The sequence below is a fragment of the Eleutherodactylus coqui genome, chromosome 1 (assembly GCF_035609145.1).
Source record: "Eleutherodactylus coqui strain aEleCoq1 chromosome 1, aEleCoq1.hap1, whole genome shotgun sequence".
NCBI lineage: Eukaryota > Metazoa > Chordata > Amphibia > Anura > Eleutherodactylidae > Eleutherodactylus > Eleutherodactylus coqui.
In genome coordinates this window covers 181,491,465-181,509,583 of record NC_089837.1, presented here as the reverse complement: position 1 = coordinate 181,509,583, position 18,119 = coordinate 181,491,465, and the positions used below count along the sequence as shown (strand labels likewise).

The following is an 18,119-nucleotide window of genomic DNA, read 5'->3' as shown; positions in this document are numbered from 1 at the left end:
CAAAAACCTGCAACAACCTCTTCTGTGAGGGACAAGGAGTGCTTAAAACGTTTGTTTTTTCACCTACTCACCTTAGTTTTCCAGAAATGTTCCCCGTCAAGTTCCTGTCAATTATTCTTCTGGTGGCACCCAGTCTTCTTCTGTGGTCTGCCCCAGTACTGCATATTTATTTTTCAAGCTCCTGGCCAGCCAGAGCGAGATTTGCATATAAATCTTGTACATGCTCAGCTTCTCTTATGAGGTCACTCTTATGAAACTGCTTTTACTTCCGTTTCTTCTTCCTAGCTGGGGTGTCTAGCATCTAAGCACAGCTGCCCTCCATGTCTATAGCACTGCAGATACACATGGTGGATGCAGAGGAAAGCAAAATGAACCCAATGAGGTAGAAGTCAATTTTCCCCATTTAAGGCAAAAAATATTCCTTCCTTATTTCAATGGCAATCAGAATAATCCCTGGGTCAACAACCCTTCTGAAGCTATTAATGGTTATAAGATATACTATTGTATCACTCAAAAAAGACATCCAGGCCCTTCTTGAACTCTTTAATGAATTTGTCATCATCATGTTCTCAGGGATAGAGTTCCATAGTCTCACTGCTCTTACAGTAAAGAACCCCCTTTCGCGTCCATGTAGAAGCCTCCTTTCCTCTAGATGTAGCGGATGCCCCCTTGTTACAGTCACAATCCTGGTTACAAACAGATGATGGGAGAGATCTCTGTATTGTCCCCTGATATATTTATACATAGTTATTGAAGAGAGATAGAGATGGCAGCTAGATAACTTTTGCATCCAGTGGACTACTTGGCTCTAGCAAACAACAGAAAGACTACTTATGAAAAACATATGTGCCCTGCAGTTCTGGTGTATTTCTGCTGTGTAGCTCTATCCTTGGAGCAAAACAATGAAAATAATAGAACATCTGGATCTGGCAAATGCGAGACCGAAATGGCGCTGATCAGATCCTATTGACTATAATGGGTCTGTCCAACTTCCAGTATTCCAAATGGCATTTCATCAGACAAAATAATGAAATCTGCTGTGCTATTTTGGCTGGGATTTTGTGCTGGATCCACACCCAAGGCTCTGAACGGAGCCTCCAATGTGGATGTAAATGGGCCCTTAGCAGCATTCACAAATGTTTTTCACAGACAATGGAAAATAGGGACATATTTTTACGGACTCTGCAGGGTTTTCCGGAGAGTTGCCAACCGTGTTGTAAACTATGATCATTCCTTAGTAATTAAGATTGCGAATAGCTGGTAATATTCTTTACAAAAAATAAACTGAAATAATTTCTAATAAACACATTATAATAAATACTTTATATGACACATGATTTGTGTTTCAAGAAGTCGATGCGCTTACTGAATGCTTGATTGCGAGCTCAGCAGTAGCTTGAAATGCATAGCGGAAGAATTTAATAAATCATACTGCATATATTCCCTTTTCTCTGTGTTGTACTACATCAACTTACATAATTCTGCTTGTGCCATTGCAGGATAATGTATATATTCCTTATACATTTATTACAATCTTTACCCTCCAGAGTTGAAAATTGGTCCAGCGGCTCTGATCATAAACTAAACAGCAGCATGCATATGTTCTGCATATACGTTCTGCATAACAGCCCCATGTGTATTTTATAAAGTTATATGCATGTTCAGAGAATTGATGTGGAAAGGAGGCAATACTAGAATTAAAAAGTAAACATTACAGAGAAGCAAAAAGGAGGGCAGCTTGACAGCCCCAAATTCAAGCATCTATTACATAGCTGCTACGTTACATTTTAGAGCATAAGGTCTGACTAATTGTCCTTCTAATAAGGATCTAAAAAAACCTTTTTCTGGATACTCCGTTTTTGTTAGAGGACTTAATGGTCCAGAAATTCAAAACACATACAAAGCAATCACTATCAATATATATGATCCATAAAATATGGTTTGTATTTCATACAGCACATACTTATTCTGCAGCACTGTATATCACCTGATGTCCCCATTAGATTTCACAGGTCAATTTCCTTATTACTATGTTTCCGGAGTGTATGGGGAAACCAAAGGAAATTGATACAAACACAAGGAGAACATACAAACTTTATGCAGTTATGGTCCTTGATGGGATTTGGAACCAGGACCTTTGTGCTGCAAGGTAACAGTGCTGAGCACTGAGCCACGATGCTGCCCCATATTAGGCTGTCTATACACTTCAATATGGGATACACCCTAACTTCCAGATTTGCTACCTTGGGGGGTTTTGGTAGATGGAAATTAAAGGGTATACATGGATATACATGGATAGAAAACTTAGTTTTCTACGTTAAAATCAGAATATAACTTACCACATAGGCAGTTTTATAAATATCTCCAATTGCAGTACACATTTCATAAAGATATAGCCAACTGACATAGCAGGATCATGGAGTATCATGCAACCCAATCACAGATATGGTGGGAATGGCTGAGGGCTCAGCTGGCCTTATCTCTAAACTGTATAGATATCTAATGGTCAAGGAACTAGAAAAATAAATAGGAAGGGGACATGGTCCCATAGAAGTAGAACAATGGCAAGATATTGTCAGTATAGTCCCAAAAATGTCAGTCAGTGAATCACATAGAGTGTAATACATCAACTTAATTTACAGAGTATATAAAATACCTGTATTCTCATTCAATATTGACTTATGTATAGAAGCTCTTTATAAAGATGTAAAATCTAGCAGATTTAATACATATGATGTAGGCATGACCAACGTTGGAATGTTTCTGGTGATGGCCCCATTGGATGTCAATACCCACCATGAAGCTGAAAAGAACTTTTGCATAACAGATGCACATGAACATGGAGTCACTGTGCCTCCAGTCTCTTCAGACCTGCACAGAGGTATTCACAGTACAAAAGAGTGCAATGAGTGCTAGATTGAGGAAGCGGAAATAGATCAACCCCTTTTTGGTGAAGCGCCTATGTCAAGTGCTGTACGGACTTGGTTCTTGACAATAAATGTAGCAATAATTTAGTAAGTACTGGTGTGTTCTGTTTATTGTTTCTTTATTTTGTATGATGCTAACAAAATACTATTTCAATAAAAATCACATGATTAAAAAAAAAAAGCATAATTCAATGCCAATCTGCTCCATCTTGAGCCAGGAGTATGGTGCTGTGCATTAGGCCTCATTCACACGAGCGCTGTGGGGGCACAGTATAGCCGTGTGCAAAGATCACGGCTATAATGCTCTAAAGAACGGACTAATTCCAGCTACTTGAAGTAGTCCGCTCACATGATCAGAGGTGCATGGTGCGTATTTTCCAGCTCCCATAGGAGTGTATGGAAAGCACGCAGCAAAGATAGGACAAGTCCTATCTTTGCGCACACCATGGAGCTTAGATGCGAGTTTGCAGTCGTATGTCCTATCTTTGTCAGATGTGCGAATTTAGTGCATCTAACAATTATTCATGTGAACACTTCTATAGGAACCCAATGGTTCGTATAGAAGCGTGTCCTGTGCACGCCGCTATGTGCGCGGGAAGCGCTCGTCTGAACGAGCCCTTAAAAGAAGCAAATACTCGAGCGGCAGAAACATAACTTTACAAAGAATAAGTGCAGACTCATTACAAAATACTGTTTAGTTATGGGCACCAGTTAATAAAAAGATCCACTGGGCTGGTAGAGTACACTATGCAAACATACCGTAGATCATAAAAGAAGTGGGTAACCACTGTTTTTCTTAATGACTTCAAATGACACTCCTGATTGGGGAACAGGATAATGTTGTGCATCTGTAAAGCGTGCGGCTGCTTACAGTAAGGTATCTTATCTAGCCGGAGGTAAAAATGTTCTTTAGTGAGACTTTAATAAAAGTGCTATGAAGTTGCAGAATATTCTACTCCAGGAACTAGAATTAAAGTGTTGCTCGAAAGAGAATAACATGAAAGCTCGGCTAGATGTGTAAAACACTTGCTTGAATACTAATCTAGCTTCATTGCCATTCAGAGTAAGGAAAAACTGTTTTGCCATTTAGGGAAATTTGGCCCATGCCTTATAGAATAATTTGCCTTCTCCTGAATGTACAAAGGATTTTTTCCCCCATCCCTCCTCTCATCTTTAAATTACCTTGATGGTCTTTTCTTCAGCACAAATACCAGTTATTCACATAAATGCACAATAGTTTTTCATGGCTTCAGTGATTCTCCTTCAACTGTTTCATGCTTTGAGATAATCTTACCATTTACTGTTGCATTCGGAATCAAAGTCATGTTTTATGTTCAACAGTTTGGCGCCACTAGTAGGTGCGTTCTTCACTTGTTTTCAAGAGCACTCCATTGATGTTAAAATTACCAAAGGTCAAGGACAGAACATAAAGCCAGTGCAGACCAAGATCTCGTATCTACCATGTTAATACAGCAGCGCAGACAACAAAAATCCCTAATGAGAAAGTTCAACATGTGCTATGTTAGAAGAATAGGGAGATATAATGGCTCATCAGGCCACAGGTGGTAATTTAAAATATATGAGCTGATTAATTTGCAGCTATAATTTCAGAAATCTAACATACACCAACTGTGCAGGCATAGAATAATTTCCTAATATTTTCTTTGGTTCTAATGATCCTTTCTTCATCTGTATTAATTTTGTAATATTAATAGCCTGGGTTTCAATGCAGGAATATTTTTTCTATATCACTAGTGCTCGGAGTAGTTGCTTTCAAATCTTTAGGCTGGTTGTTATAGCAACATGTGGTAGATTTTGCATGAGGAAAAAATGATTTAATTCAAAACTCCTTTATAATTTGAACATTTTTAAAATCCGGATTCTACTTTTATAAGGCACGCAGATGTTATGCAGGATGACACTTCTGCAGCCCACGACTTGCTTGTTTCTTTCTCACAGTTGGATTCCTACTACTTTCAAAGAAGGTATCTGTAAAATTCGAGATTTTCTTTTTCTCTATATGTACAGTAATTGGTTAGCAACATACAGTTACTAATAGTGAAGCTTTCAAGTTCTTCAGAGTTTGTTACTCTTTGCTATAATTTCTTTACAGACTTGGGCTCTGTTCTGGAATCGTGGTTACTGTTTTTAAAGTATTCATGACGAATATTACAAAGCTGATTAATAAAGACCCATTCACAGCACTGTATTGTCCGTGTATTAAACAGAAAGGTCACAGCCCTATAATAACCTTTGGAGATATTCAGAGGGACAACTTTTCCCATAGACTGGCTGCCCATGTGAGGAAGAATGATTATCGCTCAAAATTGGCTCAAAAGCCATCTTTTGAATGAAAATTGTTATGTCTAAATGTACCCATCTTTCAGTTTTCTGCCGACCGATGGAATTCAGTTCTGCCTGAAATTCGTCACACAGCAGAAGAGCTGATAAAACGGACCGCATGTTGTGTTCTGCCCGGGGAGCACTGATTACAGCTGATAACATTGTTTCAGCTGTCAGCCCTGTGGCAAAACAAAGGCAATTTATTCAGAGAACAGCAGGTGGTCTGTTCTTTGAATACAGCTCCCGACGACTCACACACTACTAATTGGTACTAATAGGCATTAGTACCAAGTAGTAGTTTATGCAAAATGATCACTTAAAAGCTATCTTTTGAGTGATCATCTGTGTCTAAATGAGCCTTTATGGTCTAATTACTTTGCAGCAGATTAGGAGACAGAAGTCAAAGTGCCAAAGTCAAAAAGGTTAATTCAACTCATCCCACTTTTCAGCGCTTTCATCCGTTTTTAGTTGCTATGGCAGTATTAGAGTTGTATCTCTCCATAACTTGTCACAAATCTAACATATACCTATCTATATGGTGTGGGATGATAAACAAACATAAAGGAAAGCATATACATCTGGCAAATGACATCCATCACCCATAGGCTCCCATGTAAAAAAAAATTACAGTATATGTTTAAGATATATGTATTTTTTACTGGATGGTATGATATTGTATCGAATTTGGTCCTGAGAAACTGTATAGCTGAATATACGGTGCTATCATTTGAGCTCTAAATGCTATTATTTTTTTTATTTGACTTATGACAACTTACTGGCTTTGGGGGTATCAATCTATTCAAGAATGTAAGAAAATAGTTGATATACTGTAATTGAAATTGTATATAGTGTAGATAAGAAACACAAGTTGTTTAGTTTAAAAACAATTATTAAACATTGCTCTTTAAGATGAAACCAACTCCAGTACATCTTTTACATAATTTACCATACTAATTAATTAGTCCCTTCCTGTTCCATGATGTACATCTTTGTCACGATAAGCAGGTTATTCCCACACCATAAATGTGGTGTACAGTGGCACAAAAGCAAGATCACAATAGGAGCCCCGTAGTAATCGACAGTAAAGGCCCAGTTAGACACAACGATTATTGCATAAAATTCGCTCAAAAGCCGTCTTTTGAGTGATAATCGTTATGTGTAACTGCACTTACATCATACAGTTTTCATTATCCCGTCCCTCATCATTGTCTTTCAGCATACTGAAAGACAACGATGAGTCTTATCAGGGATTCACAGCGAGTTACAGCTGATACTATTGTTTGATGACAGGCTGAGGCCTTAGTCACACGGGCGTTTTTTGCCGCGATTTGCGGATCGCATGATGGATGCGCATCCGCAAATCGCATCACCGGGGCCGAAAAATCGCCCAAAAAAACTGCTCCTAGCCGCGTTTCAATAGAAACAGGCTGGAGCTGTCCAGCGCATTGAATTCAATGGAGCCGGCAATACAGCTGGCTCCATTGAAAGCAATGCGGTGCGGGTGATCTCACGATGAATTGTCGGGAAGGGCTTAAATATATAAGCCCTTCCCTGCAATTCATCCAGAAATGTGTAAAAAAAAAATATATATATATACTCACCTTGTCCCGGCAGACGGAGTTCAGCGCGGCCGACCGGCAGTGGGTGTGAGTGGGTGTGAGTGAGAGCTGCCCCTGATTGGTCCCTGCGCTGAGCCAATCAGAGGCAGCACTCACTCACAATCATTCATGAATGGGTGTGAGTGAGAGCTGCCCCTGATTGGTCCCTGCGCTGAGCCAATAACAGCCGGGCGCTCCGTGCAGAAAACAGCTGGATGCAGAAGGCAAGCAGAGACACCCCACTTCTCTTCTGCATCCTCTGCTCCTAGCCCTCGGATGTATAACAGCCGGCGCTCAGAGTGGGGAACAGGTGGATGCAGAAGACAAGCGGGGACACCCCGCTTGTCTTCTGTATCCTCCGCTCCGAGCGCTCGGCTGTATAACAGCCGGGCGCTCGGAGCGGAGAACAGCTGGATGCAGAAAACAAGCGGGGACACCCCGTTTGTCTTCTGCACCCTCTGCTAGCAGCGCAAGGTGATCACTCATCTTGAGCAATCATTTTGTGCTGTAAATGACACAACCATTATCGCTCAAAAGTCGCTTGAGCGACATCTTTTGACTGATAATCATTGTGTCTAAATGGGCCTTAAGGCTTCTGTTATAATGGCTGGGATCAGAGATAACTCCGATCCCAGCCATCTAACCCTTTCAATACTATGATCAGTAATGACTGTAACATCTAAGTGGTTTACAGAGGGAAGGGATTTCCTTCCTCACTTCACTGGCCCTCTATGGTATAATTGTGATGTTCCAATGGTTGCTATAGCATCTGGGGACCTAACAATGGTCTCCATACCTGCCATGTACAGAGGCTTACTATATTGCTGCTTCTGTTCATCGCCCAAAAATATTTAAAAAGCTATCCAAAGATGTATGTACCCTAAAATAATGTCAATGAACATATCAACTCATTTCACAAAATATGTGCTAAAACTTTTCACTGTGTTGCAGGCCATGGTGACAGGTTGCTACACCAATGACCAATGCCTTTTCGGCAATCACTGTGATTAGGTTATCTGTGCAGACTGACCTATCACATCATAGTATTTGCATCTATTCTTCCAGCCTCGTTCTGTTCATCAAATATTAGTAGAATGGGTCTACAGCCAAAGGAGGCTGTCTACATATAGGTCACTGACATACTTGAGATAATCTGTGTTAAAAAATTGTGATGTGTGTCTCTGGTAGTACTAGTTGGCCATAACATATTGGACACTGAAATGGCATATCCTTTGAAAAATTGCAAAATTAACTTTGCACCATTCAATGTGCATTAATTTCTGGAATACATTTGTTGAGACAAAATGCTTACTACATCCCTAGATTAATGTCTTCAGGGGTGCAATTTCCAGAATAGGGTTACTTCTCAGGGGTGTCACACTACTGGTACTTCGAAGGTTCTGCAAAACCGGTGCCTAAGATGCAGATTATAAATGCACATAATATACCATACCTGGAAGAATTTATGGGGTGTGTCTACTGGTACATGCAGGGGGCAGAATATTGGGCACAGAAATGGTATATCTGTGGTAAAATTGCAATCTTCACACTGCACCTCCACTGCATTGTTTTTTTACCAGCTGCAGTCCCGCCTGGGTTATGGGACATCACAGGCACTGCAGCCAATAACAGAGCTCAGTGATTGATCCATCACAGGCTGCAGCGCCTGTGGCATCCTATAAACAGGCTGGGGCAATCTGTAAACATGACGTCCTAGGGAAGACCCAGATAGTATTGTCCTGGAAAACCTCTTTAATATTTTGTATATGATTTAAAAAAATAAAAATAAATAACATGTTTAGAAAAAAGAATAATGCATTCTATGTAACGATTTGCTAGCATATTGTCCCTGCTAACCTATTAAAGAATAAGCATTATCTGATTTTCTGTAACTTAATTGTTTACTATTTTGAACAGGAAAGTGCTTCGAGAAATCAAATATGTAATATTGTATATTACAGATATTCTAACTATCTACAATACACTAAAACATAATTCTCCCATCAAGGTTGTTATTTAGTAGATCAAGCATTCATATTGGCAGGAAAGTACATCACCATGCTACTGCAAAAGTATTTCACATTTGCAGTAGCTATACAATCATTTTAATCCAATTAATCACTTCCAAATGTCGGAAAGTAAAAGTTACTATATGACTTGAATACAATTCCTCCCAGCATTTTATAGTCTGTCTTCAACATTTTCTCTTTTGTATTACAGCAGTGATTGTGTACCAAGGAGCAAGGACATTTGTGAGCACTGGGTGCATTGTAATATCATATGCATTGCCCACTCATAAATTTTGGTTAGACAAAACCTTGACATCACACACATTCATGCATTATGTTTTCGAATATGATGAACCTTGTTAATAGCAAGTACTTTGCAGCTTTTTAATTCTCTGAAAATGTTCTGGCACCAATTTAAAAAACACGCAGAACTTTTTCTGAAAAGATTTCATGATTTCTCATTAAAAAATCTATTGGTAATTTTAACAAGAAATTTACCACCAGGTAAGCTAGTTTGTAGCATTTATTGTACTTGTAATATTTGATCATTTGATAATTCCACTTTTAGTTCTCATTTTCTGATGGTACGAAAGTTTAACACCTAAGAGCCACATTAAAGTGGGAAAAACCCTCCCAAAAATGTAACTTTTTAGTTGTGGATTTATGTCCTAAATCAATGTATTGGCACATAACTCAGGTATCTTACAATTAGAGATGAGCGAGCATACTAGATAAGGCAAACTACTCAAGTGAGTAGTGCCTTTATTCGAGTACCTGCCCGCTCGTCTCTAAAGATTTGGCTGCCGGCGCGGGTGACAGATGAGTTGCGGCAGTGAGCAGGGGGGAGCGGGGGTGAGAGAGGGAGAGAGAGATCTCCCCTCCGTTCCACCCCGCTCTCCCCCATCGCTCCCCGCCCCCTGCCGGCACCCAAATCTTTAGAGACGAGCGGGCAGGTACTCGAATAAGGCACTACTCGCTCGAGTAGTTTGCCTTATCGAGTATGCTCGCTCATCACTACTTACAATCCTTTTTACCACTGCAGTATTTTTAGAGTATAAGACACAGTGGGCTATAGGACCCACCCTAGATTTAGACAACAGAAAATTGGAAAGAATATTTCATACTAATACTTCCTTGAAAAAGTCTATAATGGCTTAGTAATAAGGACCCCTTATTAAAAGTTTCCCTATACTGCTTGCTATATCGACTGTTACAAATGCTAAAGACACTGAATACCAACTGCTAATTTATGACTGCCAATAACTGAAAGGCATGGTTCTGGTTAGCGTTATTATGGCTGCATGGCTGTGGCTTATAATACAATACCTCCTGCTTAGTAAAAAGTATTCTTTCACCACATACTGGTATTTGCAAATACCAAAACGGGTTTAAAGAAACTCTAAGGGTATGTTCCCACATGGTGGATATGCTGCAGATTTTCGACAGCAGGGGTGACACAAGAGGTAATCGTTCTTGTTCTGTACCATAGTCCAGTCATGTTTATACAAAACAGGATAGTATACATAAAGTTGCCACAGCCAGCAGCCAGTATCTATGTAAGTACAGATATAATTACATTGAGGTACCCAGAGTGTAGGGACTATTGCTAGATGAATGAGGAAGGGTTAATGAAGTACAGTTAGATTAGAGAATGTGACAGGCCTACCTAAAGAGATGTGTTTTAAAGCACATCTAAAAATCTGTGAATATTAGTGATTAACATGTGCATCTGGGATAGTGTATTCCAAAGAACTGGTGCAGCAGGAGAAACGTCTTGTAGATGAGAGTGCGAAGTCTGAATTATGGGGGGGGGGGGTGTTACTCTGAGATCATTAGCAGAATGTTAACACAAGTAGGGTAGTAGATAGAGGTGAGGGAACAGACGTAATGCGTGGCGACACTTATAGATAAGACCCCTTTCACACACAGTGCATTCAGTTCCACCGCTGTGCGACCCCCCCAGAACCCAGAGAATTGCATACTTGCTAATCATCTGTCTCATGTCATGTTTGGTATTGATGAGTAGGTTAATTCATTATAAGAAACATAGCAGCCATAGCTTACCTATTAAAGGATCTGCGAAGAAAATTTGGCTGAAATGTTCAATTACGCATATACTTAACAGTTAGATTAGAGAATGTGACAGGCCTACCTAAAGAGATGTGTTTTAAAGCACATCTAAAAATCTGTGAATATTAGTGATTAACATGTGCATCTGGGATAGTGTATTCCAAAGAACTGGTGCAGCAGGAGAAACGTCTTGTAGATGAGAGTGCGAAGTCTGAATTATGGGGGGGGGGGGGGGTGTTACTCTGAGATCATTAGCAGAATGTTAACACAAGTAGGGTAGTAGATAGAGGTGAGGGAACAGACGTAATGCGTGGCGACACTTATAGATAAGACCCCTTTCACACACAGTGCATTCAGTTCCACCGCTGTGCGACCCCCCCAGAACCCAGAGAATTGCATACTTGCTAATCATCTGTCTCATGTCATGTTTGGTATTGATGAGTAGGTTAATTCATTATAAGAAACATAGCAGCCATAGCTTACCTATTAAAGGATCTGCGAAGAAAATTTGGCTGAAATGTTCAATTACGCATATACTTAACAAGCCCATCAATGATGTAAAAAGGGAGGACTGCGGATGTGTGACTCAAAGAAGCTTTAAAACAAAAGGGCATCTCCTCTTCAAATTTTCAGATGCATGACTGGCATCTAATACCAGCGTGTCCCTTGTTCTGCATTCCCCTCCCCTTAGGACCATTGGAAACAACTTCACAGTCTTGTATTTTCTATTATTTTATTCCTTTTTATTTTCATACTGTTTTCACGTATTTGTATGCTCCTTACCATTTAGTAAATATCTCTTTTTGTATATCTTTTTAATCTAAGCACTGCTAACCCTTTTTAGAATAAAGCTTTATTAGTCTTCCTTAAATGCTTCAAATCATCCACAACCCCAAAGAATGTTCATTGTGTGTCGGCTTGTGGAAACCAAGGTGGCTGACCTACTGTCAGAAATGGATCAGTGGCGGCAGCAACGTCATCTAAAGATGAGTCTCTAATATCATTTTTGGGTTACTGTGTTTATACGTGCTTCCTATCTCTATTTCTTTCAACATTCTGTTTTATGATATTCGAGTTTACTTTAAGTTCTGAGGGTATCTGAGTACTGGAAAACACTGTTAGTACCAAGACAGGTGACTGCTATAGGTGAAGCTGTGCTCTGCCATTTAGCATCCAGCAGAAGTTATTACAGCCAGCTCTATCTTAGGCCGGCTCATATGACCATCTTGGGATAGAGTATTCCACGTACGGGTGCAGAATACGCTTTACTAATTTCCCATAGGAGATCATGTTGCCACTCACATAAATTGCGCAAGAAAAATTGCATCATGTTCTATCTTGATGCGTATTGCGTACACATACATGCTAAGATAGTGCATGAAGTCACTGTGTCCTTGCTACATGCCGCATGTGTGTCTCTCAATGGAAGCATGCAGTGAATTATGGCCACCTGAACCCGTCCTTTGAATGGTAAATATATTTTGCTATTACAAGACAAAGCTTGTACAGAAAGCACAGTTCTCCAAATACATTATACATTAGAACAAGATCTTTTAAAAATTTAATTGACTAAACACTTTTATAAAGGCTAGTGTATTTTGATCTCTCACTCCCCATCTGTCTTACATCGTAAGAAGCGTCTACAATGTTTTGATATGGAAAGCATGGTAGAAACTGTTCCTTACAGCCTGTATGTATGCTGCTAATTCTGTTCAACACATTGCATTTTTAAAAAGTGATCAACTTCTGCCAACTCAATATTCGAAAAGCAGCATTGCTTTTCAACTCATTTGTGTTTTTAAGACTCCAGGCTTTTTCCTATCCATGTGAGTAAAAGAAATGAAAAAGGAGGGTGGTGCAAGTCCCAGTGAGGGTGGTGGAATATTTCTGGAGTACAAAGTGTTTCCAATGATGGAGTATTTCGAATGGTGGAGGTGCTGCCAACCAGATGACGCTCCACCAGTGTGGGCGTGAGTGTAGCGAAAAGGAGGTGAAAAAAACCCTCTAAGTTACTAGAAGATGAAGATCAAGGTCCAATGTGTGATGGTGAAAGCACTTCTTTTTTATTTTTTCACAAATTAAAAACCAGCAATAGAATACGCGTTTCGGGGATGAACCCCTTTGTCAGTTCGGCTGGACAGGACAACAGGATGCCTGGGGGTGACACAACTCCAAAGGTGTATTGGATGTGTCGGAGGTCCTGTGTGCAGGAGGACAGGGGAGAAAGAAGTGTAATTTGTGAAAAAATAAAAAAGAAGTGCTTTCACCATTACACATCCTTTTCCTATCCATGACAACTAGCTCCATCAGATGCAAAACCTACAAGGTTGCTTTGATAGAGCAAAGGAATTCAAACATTTTAGGATTACATCAGTAATTCTTTTTCCTCATTGGTTTTCCACAGTAATCAAAGAAGTCCACTTCAAGAGGCCACCTCACCTTACACCCTGCAGCTTGCATAAACAATTTTCTTCAGCAGACCAAGCATTGGCCACATGCATCCCCTCTACCATGAGCAGGCAGCAGTGCAGTGGAACCCAGCAACTTGCAGCATTCCCCAGGCTCAAAACCCGCCTGCCTCCCCAGCAGTCCCAAAACCAGTGAGCCCCAGCTGTATTGACAAAACCACACCACTGGGATGTTGGACTGATACAGTCTGTATCCTCACAGCCTTCCCAGGAGGCAGTTACACCCCTCCATCTGGTCCGAGAGGTCAGTGCTAGCATAAGCAGAATGCAGTCAGAATGCAGAATGCAGTGGAATTGCTTTTTGGACCAGCTACCCACAATCAATGAAAGACTTCTCCCTGAAATATTTAAGAATTCAACTCACTTCCTCATATGAGTCACTTTATTTTAGTTTTGCTATTTTTAATTTTCCACTGTTAAATATTTCAGTTTGTTTTTCAATAGAATTGTACAGATAAGGGGTCACATTGAAGGCGGAAATAAATGTGAAATTATTTATCTTTGTTGGATTTTTTAATACAACAAGAACATGGCATTTAATAGGGTTGAGTAGAAATTTTATAATACTGTATAATATACATTAAATACATTAGGTTACTAAATAGAATAAAAAAAAATAAACTACACAACTGTTTCAAATGTTTTTAACCAATTTGGCTGTTAATAAACATTTTCACCACAATAGATGTGTATCCACAAGCTATATATACTGCTAGGAGACTGTACTGTAATTGTGGATATATGACTTTATTAGTGCCATATTAAGAAAGAGGAGACACTAAGTGAAAGCACTGGCACACTCTTCATTCTGTTCTGTTTATATTCATCATTACTAATATTTGTCATCAATCTGTTGTATTCCATGCAGCATCTACTTAAAATGCAGCAATACTGTATTAGGAACAACTAAAAATGTGTTGACATTAATGATTCCATATGTGCAGAAAAATTAATAGAGATAATATTTTCGGTAAGGTTTATGTCAAATACACAAATGCAGAAAAAGATTTCTTCTTAGGTTACATTTATATGCATAGCAATATTTCATTTTTTTAGCTAGTGTTTCATTCTCATATTTTTACAGTCAAAGGAAAATAGGGAAAACTATGGATAATGATATGGTCTGACCTCCTCTGAACCCTGCATAGTGCCAATCAAGCTTTGAGTTGAACATATGAGTCATTTCAGATAAACTAGTTGCTAGGGATACACTGCTTAAATGCTAAATCTTTCTACGTGGGGCTGTTACCGGTACCGGATGAAAGCAACCTGTCTGTTACAGACTTGCATCTTTGGGGAAGATAAGCTAAACTTTTGCTGACATCCAATTGCGGGACATTTGCAATGGCGCAATTGGAGATAATCCCAATCACAGACGTTAACCATTGAGATGATGTTGTCAATTCTGACAGTTATTTAAGTGGCCCAACAGAGGGAGCTCTGTCACCCGAATGGCTTACCCATGATTAGATCACAGGTGGCTATTCATTTATCATGGCAGCCTGGGGCCATCTAAAGGCCCCCAGGGCTGACATTGCTGTTTGCCTACTAACCGTTTGCAATCCAATTTTGGATTCAGGGTTTCTTAGTGGGCTTTCTCTTTCTGCCATTATACAATGGCGCCATCTGCTGGTTAGATCCAGTACTGCAGTATGGGACATGCTGAAGAGGCCCTGACAACAGAGCTGCCAGTAATATACAGTAAGAATACCCTGCTGGATGTCTTCCAACATCGGAGCTGTACAGCCTTCAATCAGATTGTCTTCAGATGTCAGACAGTGGATTGGAAAGGGTTAAGCCCTACCTATATATAGCCTACTGCATCATTGAAATATTGCAGTATGTTGCATGAATGATCAATGATTGGAAGGTCAAGTCTTCTATGGGGACTGAAAAAAGTGAAAATAAGTTTAAAGGGCCAATATAGTAAAAACCCATTTTTCCATCCCTACTCCCCTCATCTGATTGCCTGTCACACGCCAGAGGACTCCTCTGTATATTTCAGTCACTTCCTTGCAGTGCAGCCTCCTGTCTTATGCATATCAGGCACCATTTTCCAGCTGAGATTTTTTTTACTTTCAATTTCACATCAATCTCATGATGCATCAGTACAGAACTAGTTAGGGCTATACCATTTTTCCTGCCAGTAGTGACAGTTTAATTATAATTATGTTCTATATGCACCTAAATAACCTACAGACTACAAGTATACAGTCAGGAGGATGAGCTGTGATCTCCTCTGTTTCAAACTCTTCTTTACAGAAGGACTAACTAACACAGAGATGCTCAAGGCTCAGTCACACGGGCATTTTTAAGTGCTTAAAAACGTTCACACTGCGCACGTCAAAAAATATAGTATTAATGGAGACCTCACAGAGACCATGGAATAACACGTGTTATTCCGCAATCGCCAGCGGGGATTTTTTGTTTATTCCGTCGGCGTAAAATCTCGGACGAATCCCTCTCCGTCTGTGGGCATGAGGCCTTACAGTGAGCTCTCCCTTTATTGTAGTATAGAAGTTTTATCAAATTCTAGATAATAAACTATTATGAATAATATTTCAAAGGCTCCAGACTCTTAGTTCATTTGATTAGAGATTTTGGTTCGTTCAGTTCAACGAATTTCTGTTGACTGCTCAACTCATCAGGAACCTTAACATAATTAGTTCTTTGCAGTCAGTTGTCGCCAAATGAATAGGCACTGGTAGCTCTGATCTACAAAAATTGCTAGCATGGATAGAAAAGCAAATATTTCATATAGGAATAGATCCGTCTGTAGTGACATGGTAAAATGACCTAGGCTACCTAAAAATATTCTCTAGAAACTAAGAAACCTAACCAGAGATTCTAGAGCCCCTGACGAAAAAATAACAAATAAAATAAAAAAGCCTAGCAGAGCCACCAGCCTTGATGTTAGGCTGGAGACCAATGATCAGTCACACTTAAACTGCGCTATTAAATAGTCCAAGTTTGTGCCAACCCATAAAGGGGCTTGGCAAAGATGCACTAATTATTACATTACATGTCAGCGGACCCACCCCTAATTGTATAGTGGGGAAGGGCATCAAGGCAGTACAAATTAAGTATCAGATTAACAGCAGACAGAGGTGTGCAGCTATTATTAAGAAGGAGTAGAGCAGTGTGGGCACTAGCCTGTACCTAAGTTTGCTGGGTTAACCCATTTAGGACCAAGCACAGTAAATTTATGGCACTTGGTCCTGGGCTTTAAACCCAGTCGATAGTAAAAATACGGTGGGGGTTTAAAGCCTCTGCTTCTGCAATAAATCAGAAGCATGTTGGGTTGTCAGCTGTTAGTGACAGCTGAGAACCCCTGAGAGAAGGCAGAAATGTTTTTTAACCCTTTCTGCCTTCTCCTTCCTCTAGTACACAGTGCTCAATGAGCGCTATGTACTAAAGAGTGAAAGTTAAAATTGTTCTTCCACTACATGAGCCGGCTGCCGGGATCCCCTGTCACAGCAGAGCTACAGAGTCATAGCAGACCTTGATCAGCTCTGCCAGTGACTATTGTCAATACAGGGGGATGTTTTCCCTGTAACCGAGGCACCAGCAGAAAGTGCTTCAGAGCAGTGCTGGGGACCAAGCGAGAAGACGTGCCAGAGCCTGACAGCGGTGTAAGGTGATGTATATATTTGTAACATTTTTTTACAGCATCTAGGGATAATTTTCGGGGAAGGGCTTATGTTTCAAGCCCTTCCCTGAAAATCACTGCAGGTGTTGCTTGCATCCCATTGTTTTCAATGGGGCGGCTGCAGAGCCAGAGAACATTGCAATCCTCTGCCACAGCAGGGACAGCTGTGGCAGGGGATTCTTTTGTCCCCACGGGGAGTTCCATCATCACTGAACACTGTGACAGTGCTGCAACAGTGTTCAGTGATAAGGGGACTCCCTGCGCGGGATATTTTACACACAACACGGATCTTCCCGGAGGACGGATGTTGTATCTTTTGCAGGTACGAGTATTTTGCGCCTGTAAAAGATGGACATCTGAACACTGCATAGGGAACCAATGGCTAAATCAGACGCATTTTTTTGCGCACATAGGTGACTTCTGACTTCGCCCTCAAGGTACAAAACAGCCTGGTCCTTAAAGGGTTAAATGTAAGAACTCACTGTGTAGACACAGTATGTTAATAATTCCTCCACAAGGTATATAGTAGTTCACTATGGGATTAGCCAAAAGCCACATAGTATCACTTTAGTACATCTCAGTGAGCAACATTATTCATTTAAAGAGCGCCTGTCACAAAATGCTGCTTTTCTATGTCTGGAGCCATTTATCTTGGAGCAATCGTTATAGAATATGCTAAAAATATTCCAGTCTTTGCGACTGATTTACATCAAGCAGCTTCCACTGCAGTATTCCTGAATTTTATCTATATAGTGTAACAAGATTAGAGTTAGAATACAGGATTTACAAGCTGGCTGGTTGTCACCTGATATACTCTCCTGAATGGTCAGAGCCCTTATTCTGACCCTTCTGTTAACTTCAAAGTGTAATTTACTGAACATGTCAAAAAGAGACACTAAAGGAGGTTAAATATATCATCAAACAGAATGTTCACAAGGTAAATGATTACACACCAACATTTTATGACACACCTTGGGGAACATTTGGAGAGGGGTTGGCTGCTTGTGATATAACCTTGTGAATATGATGGTGCATAGTTAGTGTGTGTAAAAAAG

General features: G+C 40.1%; 1 protein-coding gene across 7 annotated transcripts in view; it reads right to left on the bottom strand.

The window, feature by feature from the left end:
• The window catches only part of COL19A1 (collagen type XIX alpha 1 chain), an 859,492-nt gene that overhangs the window by 492,624 nt on the left and 348,749 nt on the right, over nucleotides 1-18,119 (bottom strand). The window lies entirely within an intron of this gene.